Source organism: Paroedura picta, chromosome 8 (assembly GCF_049243985.1).
Source record: "Paroedura picta isolate Pp20150507F chromosome 8, Ppicta_v3.0, whole genome shotgun sequence".
NCBI lineage: Eukaryota > Metazoa > Chordata > Lepidosauria > Squamata > Gekkonidae > Paroedura > Paroedura picta.
In genome coordinates, this window is record NC_135376.1 from 57907834 (window position 1) to 57933788 (window position 25955).

The 25955-nt window shown below is 40.5% G+C and overlaps 1 long non-coding RNA gene across 2 annotated transcripts in view; it reads right to left on the reverse strand.

Annotated features, from left to right (window-relative positions):
- Positions 1-25955, reverse strand: part of LOC143843597 (uncharacterized) — a 72030-nt gene that overhangs the window by 12823 nt on the left and 33252 nt on the right. Inside the window, exon 6 of one of the 2 annotated variants that reach the window (XR_013233605.1) lies at positions 9926-11740. The exons of the other annotated variant lie outside the window; for it this stretch is intronic. This is a non-coding gene — a long non-coding RNA (uncharacterized LOC143843597). Of the gene's footprint in view, positions 1-9925; positions 11741-25955 lie in introns of those variants that run through there. 2 annotated transcript variants of the gene reach the window in all.

The following is a 25955-nucleotide window of genomic DNA, read 5'->3' on the forward strand; positions in this document are numbered from 1 at the left end:
TTTTTCTTAATAATTCTCAATGAGTTTTGGATATTTAATTCACTGCCAATTATAAGCTTTTAAAAACCTGTATTTTATTCAAGTGAGGGAGCTTGGTATAGACGTTTGCCAAAATCAAGAGGAAATGCAGAACATGGCAAAAGTAGGAAGAAGGTTCATGTGATTTGAATTAAATTTAGATAATATCTAAGCTTGACTCATCCAAATGTACAAGGAGAGACCAACTGGAGGTCTCCTTGGAGAATTTTCATTTGTATAACATTTATATCTAAAATTGCTAGTGAATGCTTGTTTCAAACCAAGAAAAATAGTACAGCCTCTTCAAAGAACTTACTATTTTAAAATACAAGGTTAATATTACATCTATACATAACACAAAATTTGCCTGATAGTTGTGTGGGGGGGAAACAAAAGATACACATGAAGATCCATCTAACTAATTAATTTCTGATCTGATATCAGGTAAGCTAACTATCAAAAGATCGTACAAGGCACCATTTTGTTCTATGAGTATCAAGCTTGAAGTCTGTTCAGTGAAAGCCATCTGAAGGCCTCATAGAATCAAGGCCTTCAGTGAAAAGGAACAAGTTGTAAACTATAAGGATAGTGAGAACCATTAGCAGTAAAGCTGCCATGGATTATGGGAGAAGTGACAGCACTGAGTAAGACTCAGTCAAGGTTTAGGAGCTCCACAAGCCAATCCCATCAGTGACTCTGTAACAAAAGGTGAAATAACTAGGCAAGACTCCAGCCAAGAAAAACTTTTACAAAGACCAGGTGCTCTTCTTTTTTTTTAATGTTCGTTTAGACGCATTCTCAATTTTTACAAGTATGCATGAGTTAAAAAGTGGAAGAACCCCCTTCTTTATCCAGCAACTTGCACTCCTTGTCCTGAACAACTGTCATAATCACTGTAACTTTTGTGACATTAACATACCACAGCACACATGCCGTTCTGAAAGCAAAATTTGATGCAATATGTACTCTAACACAGTGGTCCCCAACCTTTTTATCACCGGGAGCCGGTCAACACGACAATTTTTCTGAGGCCTGGAGGGGTAGTTTTTTGCCGAGGGATGCCGCCGCCTGAGCTCCTGTTCCACTTGCTTTCCCGCCGGCGCCCCTGAGTACCCGCCGCCTGCTGTGGGGCACTGCCAGTAGCAGCTGTGCAGTGCCACACCTAGGGGGAGCCCCAGCCATGGCGGCTGCCAGAAAGCACCAAAGGTGAGCCGGAGGCAGAGTGGCAGGGCAGCAGCCAAGGAGGAGGATGAGGAAGAGCCGCGGCCCGGTACCAACTGATCTACAGACCAGAACCGGTTTTCTGGACCGGGGGTTGGGGAACCACTGCTTATAGTGCAGACAGCAACAACAATAATGAACAGCAGGCCTTCTGATGCAGAAAAAGTTAGGACAATTAAAGAGCCCCTATCAATTCATCCTTGACATACCTATGGACCAGGGGTAGTCAAAACTGCAGCCCTCCAGATGTCCATGGACTACAATTCCCATGAGTCCCTGCCAGAAAACACTGGCAGGGGCTCATGGGAATTGTAGTCCATGGACATCTGGAGGGCTGCAGTTTGACTGCCTCTGCTATAGACACTTTTTACCTCAATATCTGAGCATCTGGATTGGAATAGAGATTCATCAAATCCTACTATTTAAATTGTACAATATCTTTGCTCTGTAAAATAAATGCTTATTTTCCAATGGAAGATATGCTAGGACACTTTTCACATGGAAGACATCATTTTTGGCCTGGGCACCCTTGTTTATAAAATGTTTATTTATAGACTACCATTCTCACAAAGACTCAAGGTGAATTTTCAGTGTGAAGCAATACAATCAAATAGTGTGAGACACTTGGCACTGAGTAGGGAGACATAAAAATGACATTCTAGACACAAGTATTCTCTTCCTAATTGCTAATATATTGTCAGAAATAAGCCGTTCAGGGGAAAAAGTTCTAGAGACCCAATTAAGGCCTGGCAGTAGCAGCAGCAGCAGCAAAAAAAAAAAAAGTTCTTGAAAAGCTCTTTAAGAATGTTCATATTGACTTTTTGGATCAGGATAGGCATCCAACTCATCCAGCAATTGGTTTCTGACAGCAACAGCCATACCCAAATGATTCACTCCTTTCTCCATTGTTTGTGCCCAGCAATCTGATATAACAAATCACTATATAGGAGCAGTCTGAGTATTGTGTGAATGTTACATATCTGTATGGTGAATAGCTTGTGCCAGTGATGTAGACTTAGCCTGCAGGCCATTCCACACAGCGTTAATGTTGCTGAAGTGTTACCATTGTCTCCTGGGACCGATTCCACATGAGGAATTTGCCTCCAGGTCAGCCTCTTATTGCTCTCGTGTTTTAATGTCGCTTCCACGTGGCATCAGCAACAACCAGGAGCTCTCAAATGACTGGCACAAGTTTTAGTCAAATTTGCTCCATGATGAGGGAAATTGTCAAATCTCAGTCGGGGTAGCAAACAGGGGCAAGCCTGTGTGAAGGGAGAAATACACAACAGTCTCGGCAGCATTTTGCCTGCCCTTGCACCCGCCCTCCCCTCTTCATTTCCTGTTCATGATTTTTTTCTTTTAATGGTGCAGTCCAAATTGTTGTGAGACTGCAAAGCTATGCTCCCCATGTAAAAATGAAATGTTCCCCTCACTGTGCATGGTCAATTTTGGGATTGGGCAGTCAAGATACATTCTCATTTGTGTTTTCTGGCAGTGGGGTCTGAACGGGAAAGGGGGGGACATGTGATGAAGCAGCCCTCTCCCAATCAGCTAGGCATCCGTTCTTTGTTTTTGAACTTTACTGTGAACACACAATCACTCATTGGGGTCCAGTTACCATGGCCAGCCTATCAGAAATCTACCCAAAAATAAATGCAGACCAGAATCAGATTCAGAGTACCTTTATTGGCATAAAATTGCAAAGCATAAAATGAAAATTTCAAACAGTTTCAGATGTAAAATCTATCATAAAAGATTTTCATTTAAAATTGCCAGTAAAACTTTGCTACTTTTATAATAGTTGCTGTGTCCCTCACATTTAGTATCATTTTAATCCAGTGTTTCTCATTAACACAGCTGAATTTCAATTTCTTCAGATGATTAACTAACGGGTGACGAAATACTTCAAACTTAGGACACACCAGAAGTATATGGTGCAACATGTCAGGGACACTACATCCATGTAAACAGTATCTCTCCTGAGGAGGGATCTTCAAAAATCTACCTCGGGTGACATTTGAAGGAAAGTTGTTTAAGCGAGCTACTAGAAATGCTCTTCTTAACTGGTGTGTCTCCAAAATTTGGAGACCATTACACAAAGAATTCCCAAAATATGATAGAATGTTTCGTTGTTGTGGTGTTTCTCCATAGCAACAAGGAAGTGCACTTAAAAAAAAAATTAATTTCAGGGTTGGATGGGGGGAAGGAAGTTTGAGTCCCTGATACAACTGCTATGCAGGGATTGGTGGCCTGTGATGATTGACAAGCTGCGGAGCAGGGGCAGGGGGAGTTTGCATTGTTTTCCCTTGCCACCTCGACAGGAGACAAAAAGCCGGGATGAGGCAGTGTGAAAACACGGGAGAGGAAGTTTGCAAGGATTCTCTCCTCTTATGTGGATGTTCCACATAAGGGGTGAGGGGTTCCACATAAGAGGTTCCACATAAGGAGTGAGAATCATTGTTGGTTGATTTTTTGTTTGTTTGTTTTACTTGTGGATTCCTATATAGGTGGAAGTTATTTGGACACAGCTGATCTGAGTTTGCCGACAAAGTGTTTGTGAAGGCCAACACAGGAATAATTTAGGGGTGGCTCTCAACAGGACTCTTGTTGGCTTTCTAAAATAGTCTGTATGGATTCTGTGCCTTCATTCATGCAATAGTCTTTACCCAGTGGGGTAATAAGAACTCTAATTAACAGAGGTTCCGTGGCACCGAGAAACCAATTAGCAGAAATATCTCAAGGCACAACACCGATGAATTATGAGCTCATATACTGAGCATCTAACCACTGGATGCATAACAGATGGCCTAAGGGATGCAGGTGCTGCCTTGACAATTGTATTCTGCTTGAAGAAGATTGCTGGCATCATAATAACATGCATGCTATGTTAACTGGACATAAGCATTTTTTATATGCTCACCGGAGGCAGTGGGAAGCAGGTGAGAATGTTTTCTGACTGCACCATAAAATCCTCTAGTACAGACACTACTTGGAAGATTTAGACATTGCTCATTCTAAAGTGCCTTCAAATCTGAATCATTAACTACTTGAAATCCTTTTCTGTGACATATGAGTTTTTCACATGGGTATGCTTTTGATGTGGGAGCACCTCAATCAAAACTACCAAGATGAAATCTCAAACATATTGCTTCAAGGGGAAGGTATCACATTAGCAACTGAATGTTCAAATTGGCCCTAATTAGTAGTAACCCTCTGATTTACTATATATTTACCACACATGAAAGTAAACATTATTTATTTATTTATTTGTTTGCTTATTTATTTCCCGCCACTCCCAAGAATGGCTTGTGGCCAGTCACAAAGCCCTTGATAAAAACCCAATAAAACTCCCATTAAAAGGACATTCAAAAATACAGCAAAACACAGCAGACAAGGTGATAAAAACACCTCGATCCCCACGCCAATAATCCAGTAACCTACTATGGGGGAGGGAAGGGGGAGGGCCCTTGCTGGCAAAACAACCCACATGCTAATACTAGTGTGTGTGTGTGGGGGGGGGCAACGATCTTCCTCACTGCCCTGACCTCAACAATAGACCTGGTAGAAGAGCTCTATTTTGCAGGTCTTGCAGCACACAGTAAGTTCCCGCAGGACCCGAAGCTCAGCCGGAGCTTCAACCCAAAGCTTCGGACCTGAAGTCCGAAGAAGCCCTGGCCCTAATTGAAGCCAGGCATGCTTCTCTAGGGCTAGGAATCACCTACCAGTACCCACAGAGAGTAAAGCCCTTCGGGGTGCATAGGGCAACTGGCGGTCACTCAGACATGTGGGGCCCAGACCGTGAAGGGCCTTGAAGGTTCAAACCAAAACCTTGAACTTTATCCTGGCTGCAAGTGGCAGCCAATGCAGCTGCCTCAGCACAGGCTGGATATAGGCCCTCCAAGCTGTATTTTGTAACAGCTGCAATTTCTGGGTCAATGACAAGGGCAGGCCCACATAGAGCGAGTTACAGAAATCTAGCCTGGAGATGACCATCACATGGATCACTGTGGCTAAGTGGTCAGGGGACAGTTATTTGGTTTGCAATAACTTGGCAAACTCTAGTAAAAGACTCATTTTATCCCTCCATGAGACAGCATTCATTTGAACAATCTACATTTGCATTCAGAAGAACTGAAGTGCCAAGAGTGCTATACCACATGATATTTACATGGAGCCATTCTTCTATTCCAGATTTTATGAGCCAGAACATATTATGTAAAACAAGGACATTTGCTTAATTTTCTTATATTACTACAAGTCTGGATTTCATTTGTACAGAATTGTATTCTACACAGGAACAGACGGTGGTGCTTATATCCCTTCTACAAGGATTGGGAGAATGAAATTTCCACGTTCATGAAATGGAATTCCACAGACACAAGTCTAGTATGTTACCCTTGGTTGTTTTGCTGGTATCAGTTACTTGACCCTCTTTGCATTTCCACAGATAAACCTCAAAATCAGACACTTTCCTAGTGGGAAGAAAATTGCCCATTTGTTAGTTAAATAATTAGAGCAGAAATTGGCAAAACAATTGTGCTGGGGAGGGTTGAACAGGTCCGTGACTAATATAGATGTGTTCCATTGTAAAGCCATGTCAACTAAGAGCCAAAATACTGACAAATATACTGTAGGCAGTAACTTGAAACTGTTCGTTGGTATGCTGTGGGCTGGTTAGCAGAAAGACAGTTGCTATGAAAAAACCTCTTCCAAGCTCAGGGGAGTCCTACTTTAGCTTACTTTGTAACTGTTTAGGATATTCTACACCAAGCTGTTACTTATACATGTACATGGAATGGACAGAATGGATATATATCTGGAATTTAAAGCCCGATTGATGACTTAAACTGAACTTGACCCTTGAAGCTGTAGTATTTGGGGTGACAGCAACTTATTTTCACTCAGGATTAAGTCACCACACTCCTGCCACTAGAAAAACATTAGATGGCACCCCTTTTAAAAGGAGGAGTATCTCTTTAGTTCCAAAGGGCTTTCTACTTGAGTTGATATCAGTGATACCAGCATTAATCTTCTTAACTCACTTTTCCTATAGTTATTCTGGCCTTTGTCCTGTTTTCTGCTTCCATACGGGAAACACAACAGAGTGCAAAAGATGTCATTCACATGCCTCATCCCTGTACTTCCTTTCCCCACCCCATTCCTCCTTATCACATTGGTGCACAAGGACCTATACAATGAGAATATTGTCAAGTCCCTTTAAGACCTAGCAATCACCTCCCTTATCAACTGAGCTGCTGCTCATAGCTGAGGTATGGCACAGTTAAAGAGGAAGACCTTTGAAGCTACAAAAGGGATTGGCTGTGAGAAAAACTTCCACGTGAAGGCACCACTGGCAGCTGGTGTGCTAGTCCCACCTTAAGTCAGAACAAAAGGAGGTTTTTCTACAGCTTAGAAGGGAAAGCATCAATAGTGCCACAAGCCATACTTCGAATGAGTACAGCTTTGTGTGGAAATTCCCAAATAAAATGGAGGCATGTTGTATTCTATCAGGGGAGGGATCTCTTTGTAGAAACAGCCCACAGCAAAGCAGGGAGGATTGCAGAAACAGGAGGACTATTTATGTGGATACACTTTAAAACAGAAGGGCAATAAAGAAGTCAAGATGGAACAAAACACCCAGGAGTGCAAGCTTTGGAAATCTGCTGATGGAATGGTACACTCACTGTCTGATTCCCCCAGCTATCACCTGATAGACTATGTAATAGCCTATGGAAGTGTCTTCTCCAGAAATAAATATATTTTCAAAATGACTCCTGAAAACATTTCAAATGCAAAAGAACTGGAAAGCAGCTGTAGAATCACTTTTCATGCATTGCATAGTACAACAACAGCTGAAACTTTAACTATAGTCACTTTTGAGAGAAAGAAGAAAATGCCATGTTTTGGTACCCAGCTAGAGTACTGCAAAAAGTCAGCAAAAATATTTGTCTTTGAATCAATCATCTAGCACCATAATTTTCTTTTGGAGCGTTTTACAGGCCATGACCCATTTAAATTTGACATTTTGTATATTTCACACTACAGGAAATTAGAGCAAGGTATAAAATAACAAACTACATTTTTTGTCTATAATAAAGTATGCTTTTATTGGAGAGAATGCACAGATTCTTTCATTGCCACTGACACTATTTTTTTATTTTAACATTTACATTATTCTGACTAGCCTTTTATTACTTTCTATAGCTTTGTAGTCAACCTGCTTATATTATCTTTAAACTTTCTTTTATTATTCCGTTGAATATTTGTCTTTTTAAAAGCTTCCTATGTTGCTTTCTAAGGACTATTTATATAAATATACCATAACGAATTATGTGAAGATTTTCCAAAGAATGGAAAACGCATTTTGATGCATAGGACAGTGATCAGAATATCCAACTAGGATCTGGGAGACCCAGGTTCAAATCCATTCTCTTTGTTAGAAGCTGACTTGGTGGCCTTGTGTGCCAGAATCAGTGTTTCTCAGTCTAAACCAGGCTTTCTCAACAGGGTTTTATGAAACCCTGGGATTTCTGGATGGCCCTGGAAGGGTTTCCCAAATGGATGGGAGTTAATTAATTTTGTATATATTTTTTAAATTTGTTAAACATTTAGCAGGTGATATGACCATATATGGCCATGTTGACCCACTCACTCCTCCCAAGATGGCCAATGATGGGTCTGACAGGAAGGAGAGGGGCTTTTGATGGGCATGTACACAGCTATGCTTCCCAACCATATTCTGCACAATTGTGCTACTTCTGGAGCTTCTTGAGACAACTATGTGAGTATAAAGTGGTTCTATAGTCTATACAGTCCAAATCCAACAATTGTCAAACAATGAAAGGGCATATAGTCAAGCCTGTGTCACTGGCTGGCATCCAAAAATTCATGTATGGTGAAGCCTTAAACAATTATAATAATATTTTTATATTAAATAACAAATTAATGTAGAGAAGATGGAACAGAAAATGAGGGATTTTACACACGCGCGCGCGTGCATATGTGTGTGTGTGTGTGTTGTTGTTAGTTAGTTAGTTAGTTGCGAAGTCATGTCCGACCCATACACACCCACCCACACACTGAGTATTTCGAACAAAAAAGATTTCTCCCCAACAGCCCCTTCATTATAATTTTAAGATATTCTACAATGTATTATTAATTAATTATTAAGTAATATTAATTAATACAGTATATTGTTAACTATTAATATTCTGTTGCATATTTATTTAATTTTGATATATTAGTTCTAGCTTTTAATATACCCAGGTTTAAAAGTATTATATATCTCACAATGAAAAATAAAGGATATTTTTGTTCAAAATACACTTCCTTATACCTTTATATTCAAAAGTTGTTCTCATTCTGCCTCTGCATTATAATATGTTTAATTTTACCTCTACTGCATAGTCAGCAAGTTTATTTTCCCATTCTTCTATGCTTTGACATACATCTGATTTCCATTTTGCTGTGATCATTCTAGCCACTGTCATCATATATGCAAATATCTCTTTCAAACATTTGGTAATTTGTTAGGTAATATTCCTAATAGTATACTCTTAGCTTCCATAGGGAGTTTAAATTCTAATATATTCTACATTTTCCCATATATTTCCTCTTTTAATTGTTTTACAAGCCCACCACTTATGGTAAAAGTTTCCATCTATATCTTGACATTTCCAACATTTTCCTTTACAGTTTGTCTACTTTCTCAATATACTCTGGAATAATATGCCATCTGAAAAAAAAATTATACCAATTTTCTCTTAATATCTTATTAGCGTCTTATTAGCTGTAAACTTAATTTCTGTTTCCCATAATTGTTTCTCATTGGTGCATGGTATTTGCTCCCTAAATGTTCTGCATCCATTTAATCATACATTTTTTTCATTTGTTCTTCTGTTTCAAACTTAAGAACTTTTATATCTATTGTAATAAAATATATTTTATTTTGAAAGGGGGAACTGTCACAGTTAGAAAATCTTACTGTAAAAGAGAGAATGGCCAGCCGTGATCATTACACAATTTGAGTCTCAGTGGAAGGCTAAACTCTTTAGGAAAACTGTAACCTTTTAAACAAAGGAGCCCGCATTATACTGAAACCCACTATGTCATGTTCTGAAGGAGAGACAGAGGAATTACATGTTACCCGTTACTTTTAAACTACTTGCTCTATCTGGTGCTGTGCTGAGAATATACTTTTAAATTTTGTAGCAGTTCTTTGTACCACTTGAGACATCCAGAACTCCAGGTATGCTGTTTTAAAAAGAAGAGATTAGAGATGGGTAGCCAGCTGGCAAGTGGTGCAAAAGTGGTGTACAAGGTAGTAAGCTTTCCCTGTGGCAACTAGGTGCTGGATAATAGGACAGATGCGGCCTCAGAACTGAGAAGGGGGCAATTTCTACAAAAGCCATGTGGTGTCAGCAGTTAAAGACAAAGAAAGCCCCTCCATGTGTTGGGGGAAACAGGTTGGCCCAGATGCCTTGGAGGGCATGGTGGAATAGGGCCTGCAGGGCAGAAGATTTTTCAGCCCAACACTAGTTAATTTATTCCCTGATCACAGAATGCCTTATATAAGTGTGCTATTGGCATGAAAGCACAACTGGATTTGATGGCAGTTAACTGGTGCAGGTTTTTTCCCCCCACAGGATATGGCAGTGTGAATATAGCTGACTTTCCAATTTGTCCTAAATCCATGATGAAGTAGTCTGACTGAAAAAAGGAAACCTTCCTTCTTCCAGCTCTCTTGTCTATTGTTCAGATTTTACAGTCCATATCTGGGCAATGGCCCATCCAAACTGACCCCATTCAAAACTTCTTCAAACCTAGAAGGAATATCCATAATCTGGGTGGAATGGAATTTACAAACAAGGTTTATTAATGGCAATAACACAAGCAGCAGGCCTGGAGAATTTGCACACTCCAACAATCAAAATAATACCAAGCATTTAGCAATAATATTCTAGCATGTTCACTTTAAGAGCCAAATATTCCAAGAAACCCACCCAAGTTGTGCAATGTTTTCTACACCAGAAAGGAAATCAAGAGGTCAAAGAGGTAGAGCAAGAAAGCCATTAGTTTGGAGCACAACTAAGAACATTTGGGTTACAGTGGGGTATATTATAGTTTTGAGGGATACTCTAGCATCAATTTTAGAGTTATGAGTTAAAAGCAAAATACTATATAATTCCCATGCATAATTGAGTAGAAAGACAAATGAGGGAGGGAGGAGGATGGTCTGGGGCCTCTGTTACCCTAAGCAAGAGCCTACATTGAACTGGCACTACATGCCCCTGCCACAGATACCAACACTGGTTTAAGCAACAGAAGCCAGACCACCAGCTGGTCTTTGGAATTGGCAGTATAGGAATTCAATAAACTAAACTAAACAATCACAAGGCATTCTGGGAGCAACAGTAGCCATGCTAATGTGGACCTATTTCTTTCTATGGTAAAGTAAAAAATATAGCAAATTTCTTTGTGACCACTAATACAATCATTTGCAGAGTGATTCCATTTCGAATTCATTGATTTCAATAGATTGGAAAAACAGTTTAGAGAATTATACTTTTAGTGTCTTGGCTAATTATTGATTGGCATTGTAGCCATCACACATCTGATTAACACAGGTCTTTGAATTTCTCCCATGGACTGCTTGAATGGAGACATGAAGACTAGGGTTTCCTTCTTTTGTAATTTCCAGGATCCTGATGATAGTCTGGTGTTGAGGGACTATGCTGGCATGTGAATCAGATCAATCTATATTGAGAAAACAAGTGTCTTTCCAGATACATGCATACAATGGTCTTCAAGTCCAGCATTATGATTTCAAGGCTAACCCACCAGAACCTTATGAAAGTGCCCAAACTATTGTTAATTCCTTGCATCAGTACTCAGAGAATGTTGCCTCTGAACACAAAGACTTGAGAACATAAGAAAAGCCTTGATGGATCAGATTAATGGACCATCTAGTTCAGCATTCAATCTCAGTGGCCAGCCAATCCCTCTGCATAGCGAACCACAGCGCATAGAGGCCCAGATTTTCCCCTGATGTTGATACTTGGCTCTGGGATTCAGTGGTTTAGTGCCTTTGAATGTGGAGGTTCCCATCAGTCTCCATAGCTGGTAATCACTGATAGACCTATCCATGTCTCTATCTGATCCCCATTTAAAACTATTAATGTGGTAATCACTAAATTCCTTAGCAATTAATTCCACATTTTACTCATTCCTTTTATCCATCCTGAATCTATTGCCCATCAGCATTATTGGATGCTTATTTTTTTTTCTTATCTTCCACCTAGTAAATTCCTAGTTGACGTGAAATTTGAAAAAGAAATGCTTGTGGAATTAGTCCTTATTTGACAGTAGAATAAATCACAGAGCACCAGCTTGGTGTAGTCAGTAGAGTATTGGACTAGGATTCTGGGATGCCCCAGTTTGAATCTTTGCTTCCACCATGGAGGTCTGATGGGTGATCTTGGGCTCATTGGAAATTCTCAACCTGAGAAAATATATAGGAGAATGATGTTGTAAGTCACTTTGAGTCCCAAATGGGGTGAAAAGTGGCATATAAATAAATAAATGCATGCAATGCACTCCACCTTTTTACATTGCTGTAGGTGAGTAAAATACATTGTGTTCCCTATGTTTGCATGGGGATGAGACTATCTAATGCCAGGTTAATGTTCAGTTGCCGCTAGCCACTGGCATCCTCATCTTAATGATACATGAACTGGTACAGCAACTCTTGGGGGTGAAATCACTGTTTGCCAAATTCCATGTTTCTTCCTCATAAGCTCATTAATGCAACTTTATTTAAGCCTCTTGCTTATTCAGACCTTTGATCATCTCAGTGTTTTGAACCTCCTCCAGAGCTTGTGTTCTTTTCTTTTTGGGCCACTGTTATTCATAGGTCAGTTAGAGAATAGTTAATTATCCCATCTTTAAAAGAAAAGAAAGTCTTGAAAAGTGCTATGCGTTGGAAGCTCTCCATATTTTTTTTCATCTTTAACAAAGTAAAATATTTGCCAAGGACATTTCCAATCAATTTATATGAAAGGCAAAGTTTGTATTAAAACCACCAACACTCAGGTTAAAATGTTCACTTTGGCTATTTTTCTGCAAAGAGAAGTGTTACAAGATCCAAAGATAACACATGGTAGGTTGGACCACTGAATTACTAACTGGTATACAGTTACACCAACCCTAATTGCATTTTGATTTCTATTTATTTCTGATTCTTTTTTCTCCTTTGTCTGTGAGGGGAAGACATTTTGACAGAAATGTGTATAATGAGCTTTTGGAAGTATGGTCAGGATCTGAAATCCATGAATGACCACCCATATGAATTGAAGTGTTTGCTCATACTGGCAGCAACTGCACATAACTCCACAAAAGCTGTTTGAGGGTCAGGGAGACCATCCAGAGGTAGGTAATTCTGATTTCTGATAATAGTACTTAAGACTCACGAAGTTCTCATCCAGAGGAGAACTATTAAGTACTATTATCAGAAATCAGAATTACCTGTCTCCATGCATGTGTACTTCACAGACACAGAGACACAGCCTGGATCTTGACCAAGACTTTCAAAACATTTTACTCTGCTCTGGTTAGACCTCACTTAGAGTAGTGTGTTCAGTTTTGGACACCACAATTGAAGAAGGATGTAGACACACTGGAGTATCAAGAGAAGGGCAACTAAAATGGCGAGGGGTTTAGAGACCAAGAGCTTGATCTGTTTAGCCTGGACAGAAGTTGACTAAGAGGTGATATGATAGCCATCTTCAAGCACTTGAAGGGCTGCCACATAGGATGAGGATGGAGCAGTTGTTTTCTGTTGCCCCAGAGGGTAGAACCAGAACCAATGAGATGAAATTAATTCAAAAGTATTTTCAGCTGAACATCTGGAAGAACTTCCTGACAGTTAGAGCGGTTCCTCGGTGGAATAGTTTCCATGGGAGGTGGCGACTTCTCCTTCTTTGGAAGTTTTTAAGCAGAAGCTAGATAGCCATCTGACAGAAATGCTGATTCTGTGAATTTAGGCAGATTGTAACTGGGTGGGCAGAAGGGATTGTCTCAGTGCTTGGCTCTTGTAGCCCTTTCTTGCATGACCAGGGAAATGCCACTCACCACTTTGCAGTTAGGAGGTGAATTTCCTCCAGGCTAGACTGGCCAAGGTTTCTGTGTTGTTTTTTTATGGGGAGCATCATCTGGACATAGAATTGGGGTCACTGTGGGTGGACAGGTAGTTGTGAATTTCCTGCATTCTGCAGGGGGTTGAACTAGATGAACCTGAAGGTCCCTTCCAACTCTATGATTCTTGTTTGGTTTTTGCTTGTTTTGGGATTTTTATCCTGCTCCCTTGTGAATAATCGCATTGTTCTCACATAATGATTTGAAGAACCTCCTATGTTATCAGTGTAATATTACAAGCAATATTTAATTTCCTTTTTTTTTAAAAGTGCTTGGGCTCAAGTTATCTGGAAACATCTAATTTCACAAACAAGCACATTGCTGTTGTTACTGAGTAGTATGTTAGTCTGTTTATGACCTGCACAAATTGTAGTCCATCTATTGAACACAGATAAGCAAACAAAAACAAATAAGCAAACCCCATTGGTTTGGTTGTCCAAGAAAGGCCACAAGAAAATAATTTAAATTGAGTCGCTGCATGACCATCATTTATTTATTTCATTTATGCCCCTCTTTTCTCCCCATCGGTAACCCAAAGTGATATCTAACAATCTCTCCTTCTGCACTTTATCCTCACAGCAATTTTGTGATATAGATGGAAGTATGTGACTGTTCCAAAGACATCCAGAAAGGTTCCATGGCAAATTCAAACATTGGGCTATAATACATCAACATTCGAAGTAGTGCATTCAGAAACTGAGCCTGGCTGAGTTCAGTGCACATGGGAATTGTGCACATTGGTGATTCATTACAGTCTAATGTACCTGAGAGCCACATAAGTTGACACTGCTTTCAGAAGCTGAAATAGTAATGTGACTGAAAGGCATGTAAATCTCAGGACTTTACTGAACTATTAGTAGAAGTAGAAGTAGAAGTAGAAGAAGAAGAAGAAGAAGAAGAAGAAGAAGAAGAAGAAGAAGAAGAAGAGTTGGTTCTTATATGCCGCTTTTCCCTACCCGAAGGAGGCTCAAAGCAGTTTACAGTCACCTTCCCATTCCTCTCCCCACAACAGACACCCTGTGGGGTGGGTGAGGCTGAGAGAGCCCTGATATCACTGCTCAGTCAGAACAGTTTTATCAGTGCCGTGGCGAGCCCAAGGTCACCCAGCTGGTTACATGTGGGAGAGCGCAGAATTGAACCTGGCATGCCAGATTAGAAGTCCGCACTCCTAACCACTACACCAAACTGGCTCTCAAAAAAAGCCCTTCTTCTGATCACCATAAAACATGCTTGTTTAAAATTAAACTGAAGTCACTGCCATAACCTAATCCCAAAGTACTTGCAGGAAAAGCCAGGTCAAAAAACTTGCTTGAGTCACAGGAAACATTTTCCATGACTTGTTTCCTGCGTGAAAAAACTTTAATCAATCTTTTTGAAAATAACTTTCTGCCTGGAAAGTGTAATATTCATTTTTTTTTAAATTGGGCAGCTTATTATGGTCATTAATGCAGGAGAGTGACTTTCTTTTTTACCACTTTTTTACCACTTCTCCTGGAAATTATTGATAACAATTTCACCTAGTGGTGAATTTTGGTTATCTGAGTGATCACTAAAGAAAACGATCGGTTCCATGTTCTTGGAGGCTTAATACACAGTTATAAAGAGCGAACCATTTCACCTTTCATGACAAGCTGCAGAAACCGTGGCTTCTCTGGGTAAAAATCCCAAAAGCTTTTAAAATGTTTTTAAAGTATGTATAACGAGAATCTGATTAATCTTTCTCCATTTACATAAGCACTAACAAATATATCAAAAACAGAAAAGCTAAAAATACACTGCAACTGGCTTTGACAGTGTTCGGCCTGCAGTTTTATAGCCTTTTCAAACTATTCTGCATCACACACCTTCATATGGCAAGGAATGAATTGGGGAAAGGGGTAGAGCAGAATTACATGACTGCATTATGTTTCTGGTCACCAAGAAGGTCTTTTGCTGAAAAGCCATTCTTCCACCACCCTCTCACACTTCTTGGTTGACAATTCTGGGCCTGTGCATGGACTCAAAGGGTCAGAGTTGTTTACATATTTTTCAGGACATTAGGATGGAGCATTTGTAAAAGTATGGATGAAGACAGCCCTATCAGCAAGGAAGACCAGACCTGCTTATGTGCTTGGGCCCAAACCAGGAAAATGTGGTACAGTTCATGGCATGCCACAAATCATCACAATTTTTTAGGAGCCATATGAGACTTGTATGCTAGGGACACCAAACTCACAGGGGATCCCTGACTGTCTTTCCTTTACCTGCCCTCCAAGTTTGGTGAGGATTGGATTTATGGGTCAGTTCCCCAAAGACAGTGCCCCATGGACAGTGCCCTCCACATGAGTTCCAAGTTATGGTTCTTTGAAGTTCTATAAACATTTAGATTGAGCAAATGTAGTCTGCTTGGAAATGTATCCATTCACAAACCAGCATGATGTTCCACAAACAGCTTGAAAGTTCATGGAAAGTTCACACTAGTTTACTTGCCATGAACTTCATGAAGCACAAACCAGCTAAAATTTGCCACAAACTTTAGTTTGTGAGCTAATTTGTGTCCCACTCTTCCACATGCAGCCAGCTTGGTGACCTTGTGCTAGTCACCATTCTCTTAGAACTGTTCTCATAGAGGAGTTCTCTTAGAGATCTCTTAGCCCTACGTACTTTGCAGGGTGTCTGTTGGGGGAGAGGAAGAGAACGATGATTGTAAGCCACTTTGGGACTCCTCCAGGTAATTAAAAGTGGGGTATAAAACACAGTTGTTCATCATCCATCCCTACTCACGGTATCTATGTGACTGTCCTTTAAAGATCAGAGCAAGGTACATGTGGCTAGCAGGAGATTAAGACCTCACAAGAAAGAATGAGGGCTACTATAACCTTGAAACTTTTGCCTTATATTTTGATAGAATTGAGGTTTCTTGTGAATATGGGCTCAGGAGAACTGGCTGACAGTATGAAGAAGGTTATGCAAACTTGAGCATTCAGCATCAGCTTATAAACCTTGTTCCAGTCCATGCTGAGGTTAATATTTGCAGTAAGTACCAAACCAAATCCAACCCAATATTTGGCCAAGGCTGGGGTTCATTGCACATAAATTCACACAACTCTACAGATGCCCCAGATAAATTGAGAGCCTTGGAGCCAGTCAAAGAATTTCAAGGTGTTCCAAGAAAAGCAATTTGTATATTGCCAAAAATATCTTAAATGGAACTAACAATTGTTGAGGTCTGAAATCATTTTATTCTCCTGAAGTCATATAGTTAACTACAGCACACAGATTTCAAATACCTTCAGCCACAGAAAAGTTAAGAAAAACAAAGTTTACGAAATATTCGCTGGAAATTGACTTGCTATCCAAAGCTTGTAATTCTGTTTTCCTGTTATTAAAAGAAGGGAATATCCAGTTTTCAAGACTATTTTTCACCATGTTTCTTTTGCTCACACAAAGGTCTTGTCCCATCACCAAACCCATAAAATGGGTTATGATTTAGGGGGTGGTGTTTGGTGTTTGTTTCCCTCATCGAACTGTCAAATTGAGTACCTTGTGGATAAGTAAAAATGCTTCTACACTGGAAATAACAAAACGATATTTAGGTGAAGAGTTTGACCTATGACATTAAGGGGACAATAAATCATTTCTAGTCTTTTCCTCATAATGATGCCAGGCTTAAAATGTTAATCCATTTTATAATGGCCTACAGCTACATGCAAATAAACAGGCAGAAGTATAATGCCAGGCTCAAGGGTAGAAGTTAGTACAGAGGGGCATTCTTGTCAATTATGTGGGAAAATGTATCTCTATTTTCTGAAATATTCTAATTAATAATTTGGTGTCTTTGGCTTTCTTCTTTGTGATATGAATGTTCAGTTCTACTCTTAGTCGGGTGTGAGCAAAACGTTCTTATCTGATGAGCAGTGCAATCAGCCAAGCACCATTCCAGTGGATAATTTTTCAGCTGAGTGAAAGCACAATGTAGACTTTGATGAAATAGCCATTTTGGCTAGTTTTGGCTCGGGTTGAAATTTCTGTCTTCAGTGCTCCCATTATATAGTAACTAAGATTTTTTAAAAACAAAACTGTACTTCATCTCCTCCAAGCTTATCAGACATTTTGTTCAAAAGTAACAAATAGAAGATCAGGTAAGCAAAAGACCTACTTTGACTCATTTTTCCTTGAAAATACAAGGAAAAGGGATGGTTTGTGGTGTCTACAATCAAAAAGAGAGAAAAACCTATCCCAAGGCTTATACAACAAAATGTATAAAAAATAAAGAAAAGTGAAGTAAAAAGTCTCTTCTTTCTTTGTTGCTTTATTTTAGGATCCAACCAGAACAGTTTCACCCGTTGGATCACTAGCATCCCTACAGTGCAGAGCCAAAAGCTGAGTTATACTTTAAACAATTGAATAGAGGTATTGAAGTACCAATTTACTTACAAGTGAGAGGAACAACCACTGAAGAAAATTACCCTTTGAAAACGGGAGATATCTAGAAATTGTTCTGGTTGGATCCTACAATAAAGCAACATAGAAATAAAAGACTTTTAACTTTTCTTTATTTTGTATAAATTTTGAAAACATTAGAAGTAGCCTTGGGATAGGTTTTTCTCTCATTTTTTTTTCTTCAGCCAATATTTCTATTATTTCCCTCTATTATTTTGCCAAGGGTCTGCAATGAGGCAGATCATTACATTGTAACCAGTTTCAGGCTTTATATGGTGATGGCCAGTATAAATGACTATGTAGAGTACTGGTCCCTTTTAACTTAGAGCATTGTAGACTAAAGTAGATGGAAATGTTTTATGAGCACTTATTATACTTTGCCTTCTGTGTTCATCCACAGTTGCTTTTTTGTCTCCCCAGCATGAATTAAGTGCTGATTCTTCATCTCTCCAGAATTTAAGAGTAGTTATGGAATATTATCAAACAGCACCAAAAGACCAGGTCATTGTTCTAATCATGACCATCTTTGAACATATCATGTTCAACACGATAGCCCTCTTTAAGTATTTGAAAGGTTGTCATTTGGAGGAGGGCAGGATGCTGTTCCCATTGGCTGCAGAGGAAAGGACACACAGTAATGGGTTTAAACTATAAGTACAACGATATAGGCTAGATAATGAGCCTCTTGTGGCGCAGAGTGGTAAGGCAGCCGTCTGAAAGCTTTGCCCATGAGGCTGGGAGTTCGATCCCAGCAGCTGGCTCAAGGTTGCCTTCCATCCAAGGTTGCCTTCCATCCTTCCGAGGTCGGTCAAATGAGTACCCAGCTTGCTGGGGGGTAAGCGGTAATGACTGGGGAAGGCACTGGCAAACCACCCCGTATTGAGTCTGCCATGAAAATGCTGGAGGGCGTCACCCCAAGGGTCAGACATGACTCGGTGCTTGCACAGGGGATACCTTTACCTTTACCTTTTAGGATGCTGTTCCCATTGGCTGCAGAGGAAAGGACACACAGTAATTGGTTTAAACTACAAGTACAACGATATAGGCTAGATATCAGGAAAAAAATTTTCATAGTCAGAGTAGTTCAGCAGTGGAATAGGCTGCCTAAGGAGGAGGTGCATTTAATAACAAGTCAAATACTAGTAGAATAATTTATTTGAGTTAGCCCTACCTTCAGACATTACTTACATATTCTCCAAGCAGGAGGGAAGCAATACATGCTTCTAATTCAAGTACACGTAGAAGGGATATGAAATGGCATTTGCACTGGGGTGAGATATTGCCCTTGTTTCTTTGTACAGTGGTGAACAAGTCATGAATAAAGGCTGTTATCCATTCCCTTATAACTTCCAGGCTTGTTTGCAGCAATGTACTGTATATTCAAAGATGGTTTGAAATTTTTGGCTGTTTTAGAATACGGCAATCAGATTATTAATTGGGGTTGGCCATATGAAAGATATTTCTCCAGCTCTGAAAACTTCTTTGGCTTCTGGTTTGTTTCCAAATGCAGTTCCATGTATCACTTAGAATTCCCTAAATGGTCTGGAGCAAGAATGGCTTAAGGATTGCTTACTCTTGTTTCACATGCCCATCAATTACAACTTCTTCAGAAGGCAAAGTCTATCCATTTCACCCATGCTTTCCACTACAGTTAGGAAAAAACTACTATGATGATTCCGCCCCCCCCAGTTTTATCACTTCTTTTTTACATTGAATGGTCATTGTTTTTAATACAATAGTTTTCAGCTGTGCAGAGCATAGGAAGATTCAAGATGAATCCAATAAAAGAGGGGCAAAAGCTTATTCTCAAGCATATCCCATGTCAGTGATGGCAGCAAAGAAAAAACATTTTTCCACCACCATTGTGTTTGTACTGTGAAAGCCAGTAAAGCTATTCTGGGTGGTCAGAGGCCTGTTGGGATCTGGTCTACAGAAGGAGGTGGACTGCTAGTGCTGAGACACCATTATACCTGGAGGGTAATTTCCATTTGGTGGTGCTTTGGCTGTTGCTCAGCCCCTTGATCTCTGGCCTGTGGGTTCCTGCAAGGCTCCATCATGTCCCCCATGTTTTTTAACATCTACATGAAACCAAAGTCTGAGAACATCTGGAGATTTTAGCTGGGTTTTTACCAATATGCCAATGACACTCAGTGCTATGTTGTGCTTACTGCTGATCCCAGGGAGGCTGTAGTAACTCCTGAACTGGTGCCTGGGGGCAGTCTTGAAGTGGATGCAGGCTAATAAACAAAAGTTGAATCTCAACAAAACAGAACTGCTACTAGTGAACAAAAGGTCTGATCTGAGACTTAAGGGTAACCTGTCCTTAGGAAAGTTATATGCTACTTCTCCAGACCTACTTGAAGTGGCTCATATCTAAACTGACTAAACCAAACCAATCAAGCTCTCTTGGGCCCCTGCCAGGATATGGCAGCGGGGGGGAAGATTTTGGTTTCTCTCTTGTGATATTTTGCCAGCAGAAATGTTGGGGGGGGCTATTCACCCCTTTCTCTGGCTCTACATGTCCTCCCAAAGTCTCCCAAAACAGTGGTCCCCAACCCCCAGTCTGGGGACCGGTCCCGGTCTGTGGATGGTACCGGGCCACAGCTCTTCCTTGTCCTCTTCCCTGGTTGCTGCCTCGGGGGCTGCCCAGTCACTCTGCTGCTGGCTCACCTTTGGTGCTCTCCAGCGGCCGCCATGGCTGAGGTTCCCCCTTGGCGTGGCACTGCGCAGCTGCTGCTGGCAGCGCTCCCCAGTGGGCGGTGGGAAGTCAGGGGTGCCGGCGGGAAATCAAGTGGAGCAGGGGCTCAGGTGGTGACATCCCCCAGCAAAAGACTACCCCCCCCGGGCCTCAGTAAAATTGTAAAGTGTTGACCGGTCCCCAGTGATAAAAAGGTTGGGAACCACTGCCCCAAAAGACAAACATCTGTCCCCTAGTTGCTTTGGCCAGCAAAAGCAACACAGGAAGAAAACTGGAGGCTTCTCCCCTCCTTGTGGAGCTTCTCTTCTGGTCACTTGCATACATGAAAACTAGATATGTTACCACTGGCGGTAAACACTTTGAATACCGATAAATATATCACATGATCCACAATGCCTCCCACAGCAACAAGTGTCAGCAAAAATGTTAACCCTTTTTCTGACAGTCAGTAGCTGACTTTTACTAAAAGACAAAGTCTAACAGTAGTCCTATGTCATGTGAATATTTACTGAACCACATTTCGTTCATAATATATTGAAAAGGATCATGAAGTCATTGCTATAATTGGGATATGGATGACCTTAATATTTTTTTATTGATACAGACCCTAGAATATCAATTGACCATAGAGAATATTATTTAAATACATGAACCATTCTTTAAATAAAAGAACTTTCTATGTGGCCTGACTTGCTTAACCACAGCTCTAGAAAATGATATAAACATTTATAGATTTTTTGTGCAGCAAAATATTACTCCTAATTCTTAGCACATTTGTGCCTCGTATTGAATGGAAACCACTTCTTTCCTGTCACACTAATTTTTCTTATTCCATTGTAATGTCAGCTTCAAATGTTGTATACTAGCTTATTAGTTGGCTATAGAATTCTGGTTCATATTGCTACAAGAGGATTTGTCTTATTTTGTAATTAAACTTGTTCTGAACTTGAGATTCACAGCTATCCTTAGCCCCAAATTTTAGCATAATTTGGATCTAAGTTTAGACTTCACTGGAAAACCCATTTTCTTTGATTTTCAGTCTTACCACTTCCTCACTATTTTAGTAGCAAAAACTATCGTGTTTCTAGAAAAATGTGCCAAGGTACAGCTAGTGCCAGAAAAAGTCCATACATTAAAGCTCATCAGTAGGGATGGGCATGAACCCAGTTTTTGTGGTTCAGTTCTTGGCTGAGCCATGAACAGAACCACGAACCTATAGAAACCAGGAGGTTGGTTTGCAAACTGAACCGGTTCCAATGGGTTCATGACCCCTGCTTTCTGCTCCCCACTGCTTTTGGCAGGGAGCAGAAAGAATGGGGTTAAATAGCTCTGAGTTATTTCAAGGAAATAGCTGAGTGGTATTCCACCACTCAACTGTTTGGTGTAAATAGCTAGGAGCTATTTAAGCCACTGCTTTTCACTCCCTGCAGAAAGCCACAGAGAATAGAAAACATTAGTTTAAATGTCTGGGTGCTGAACTCAGCCTCTTTAAACAGCTGAGCATGGGAGGAGTTTGTTCCATGTGGCTTAGCTTTTTAAAGGAGCTTTCTTGGCCAATGCTGGCTGTCCAGAAAAGCCCCTTTAAACAGTTGAGCTGCACAGAGAAAAGGTTTGCTGCTCAGTTGCTTTTCTTGAAGAGCAGAAAACAGGGGTTTAAACTCCTGCCTTCTGTTCTTTACAAACAGTCATGAACTGCATCAAAATTCATGATAAGTCATGGTGGTTCTTTAGTTTGTAAACATTGCTTTATAAACCATGAACTGCGCACAATTCATGATGAACTTTAGTTATCAGCAGGTTCATGCTGATTCCTATTCAACGAGACATGTATCTATGTGCCATCAAGTCACAACCAACTTATGGTGCTTTCAAAGCGGATGATAACCAGAGGTGGGTTCTTTTTGCTTTTCTCTGCAGCATTTTCCTTGGTGGACTCTTGTCCACATACCAACCATGCTTAGATTCTGGATCTGATAGGATCATAACATTTACCCTCCCATATAACTTAGGAAGCAGAGAGACTGTGCCATGGAGAGCTACTTGACCAAGGCCACCCATAAGTTCATGTGTGTGCTCTGTGTGTGTGTATACATGCACACACATACATGAGAAGTGGATTTGAGGAACAAAAGCTGTTATAACTAAAACCTGAGCATGCAGACTGGGCATGCTCAGAGATTGTATAAAGGGTGAAGAGTAAGCATGCTCAAAGAGCAAGAAACAAGAGAGGGGAACTGACCAAATTAATATTGTCACATCTTTTTTTCTTAGGATCACGTGACTTTGATGTTAAAATCCCTAGAGCTTTTAATGGACAACTTGCAGAACTATTTGAAATAGTGATGGTGATGAGCATGGAACTGCCACGCCCTAGTGACATGTGAAAGCACTCCTGTCCACCTGATGATAAAGCAGGCATGTCTCCCCCCCCCCCACGTCATGCATATGATACAATGTAGGAGCCAATGACTCTACATTGACACCCAACAGCCTAGAGAGTCTTCTCATGTATTCTTTGCATACAGTGACTGGCCCCTTTGTTCCACTAGCTACACAGTGGAAGGGATGTGATGTGACTGCAATATTTTTGATAACTCAGGGGTAGTTGCTCGCAGGGGCTTATGGGAATTGTAGTCCATGGACATCTGGAGGGCTGCAGTTTGACTACCCCTGAGGTAACTCATGAAGCAGACACATTAAGTGACACTTTTTGAAGAATCATTATTATTTTTTTGTGAATGCTCTGGCATGAGTTGATATTATATCTTATCTTATTCCGGAAAAATCTTTAAGGTGGGTAGCCATGTTAGTCTGTCTGTAGCAGTAGAAATGAGCAAGGGTCCAGTAGCACCCTAAAGACTAATAAATTTTGTGGTACTGTATGAGCTTTTGTGACTCACTGCTCACTTCAGTTATCTGAAGAAGTGAGCATTGACTCATGAAAGCATGTACTCTACCACCAATTTTGTTAGTCTTTAAGGTGCTACTGGACCCTTGCTCTTTTCTACTGGAACATATTCAGATGGTGGGTCAAGCCAGGATGTGGTGAGCTCTAATAGATGTCATATAATTCCTATAGGTTGATAAAAAATGCCATGCTGAGTTGACTTTACCATTTCTCTGTTCCATTGAAATAATTCTATAAACTAATAGTGTAGTTTTCCTGAAGATCAATGTGACCTTTTTTCTGCTAGTATGTTTCCTAAAATTCCCATCAAAGCCAAGTCTCTAGGTGTTTATATCCATGCTTGAGCAGTTCCCTACCAGTTTGATGAGCGGCTATATGATCTCAAAGTTTCAGTGGTGAGACTAAGAGGTTCCAGGCAGTTGGATTGCTGCTGTGTGGCCAAGAATGTTGGACCAGCATGTGACAGCAATTTTGTTTCCAAAATTGTATCAAACCAATGGCCTGGCGGATTATCAGGCCAAGAAATCACATTGCATTGACTAGGATGGAAAACCTCACAACCACACATGGTCATGGATGAAAAGGTAACAAAAAACTAAAGAGCCAGCTTGGTGTAGTGGTTAGGAGTGGTAGCTTCTAATCTAGCGAGCCAGGTTTGATTCCCTGTGCCTCCAAATACAGCCAGCTGGATGACCTTGGGCAAATCACAGCCCTGATAGAACTGTTCCGACCAAGCAGTAATAACAGGGCTCTCTCAGTCTTACATATCTCACAAGGTGTATGTTGTGGGGAGAAGAAAGGGAAGGTGATTGTAAGCCACTTTGAGACTCCATCTGATAGAGAAAAGAGGCCTATAAGAACCAACTCTTTTTCTTGTGCCTCATATCAGAGGAGGAGGAGGGTTAATCCACATTTTGGCCATGTGTCCATTCAGCTAAATATTATTCACAGATATGGCTGAATATACCACATTCATTTTCATTTCCTGCCCAGGGTAGGATTGCTGTGAGATACCAGGCAACTACTCACCTCTCTGTTAGAACAAAGATAACATTATTAAACTCATTATCGTTGCATGGTGAGAGAGAGTAAATGTTTTTTTTTAATATGTACTATGTTATGAGACTGTTTCCTGATGAAAAAGGCTATTCTGGGGCTATATTTTTACGTGTAGTAAGACCATATTACAGGGAACTCAAATGCAACTATAGTATAAACTGAATTTCTGATGGTTAGATATAACTAGTTTTCCTATTAGTTTTATTAACATTTTATTAATGTATATATTATTACTCTACACATTATTAGTGTAGAAGATGTCAACTCCTTAAATAAGGGTGACATTGGGTCAGCTAAATTCTGATGTACTCCATGTCTCAAACATAGGTCTGGCAGAATAGCTGTAGACCCTGCAGAACTGCTTAAGGTCCCACAGGGTCCTGATCTCACTGGGCAGAGCATTCCACTAGGCTAGGGCCGGGGCCAAAAAGACCAATTTGATTTCTTTGGGACAACGGGTCCTGAGCAGATTTTGATTGTTCAATCTAAGTGTCTCTGAAGGTCATCTGTGAGGGTAGCCAGAGCTATTTCCACCCCTTGGCCAGGCTGGAAGTTGGATTGGAATGGATCAAAGGCTGATGGTTCTTCTAGGAAGTTCTTTAACTGTTCTGCAAGTGCACACTCAACCATCTTACTCAGAAATGGCAGTTGCAAAACTGGATAGTAGTTGGCTGTGTCAAGTAGATAGAGTGTAATTTTTTCAGAAAAGTGACTGACCATGGCCTCCTTCATTCTCTCTGGCAAAATCCCTGAAGTTAGAGACATATTAATAATTTCCTAGAGAGGACCCAAGATCTCCTTACCACTGGCCTTCACCAACCAGGAGGTGGGTCAAGGGAGCATGTGGGAGGCCAGATAGCTGCTAGGGTCCTGTCCACATCTGCTAAGGAGAGTGGACTGAAACAGTCCAAACTGAATCTTGAGATGGCTAAGGAGCCTTCAGTTCCCTAACTGTATCAAAGTCAGTGGATAAATTCTCACAGAGTGACAAGATTTTCTCCACAAAAAAGCTTGTAAAAGCCTCACAACTGGTGTCCAGTTCACTTTGAAATGGTGGTTGTCAAGGATCAAATTGTTTTAAATAAACATGTGTGAGCTAGTGGAGGCAATAGAGTCTGCAGAGTAATATTTCTTTGTGGCCTTTATTGCCATCTCACAAGCCCTCATAAACATAGAATGTTCTAAGGCCTCATTGCCAGTTTTCTGCCAAACTCACTTGAGCTGGCTCAGTTCCTGCTTCTGTTCATGCAGCTCCAAGGAGCTGGCTTAGGTTGGTAGTGGAAAGGTCATTGAGGAGCAAACTCATAAATGGCTTCAGATAGGTGGCTATGCCAGTCCTTCACCAGAAAATCTACCAAGTTGCCAGGGGGCATTGGATCCCGCAGAACGTTTTGGGAGCCAATTAGATCCTCAAGTCTCCTTGAGCAAGCATAAATT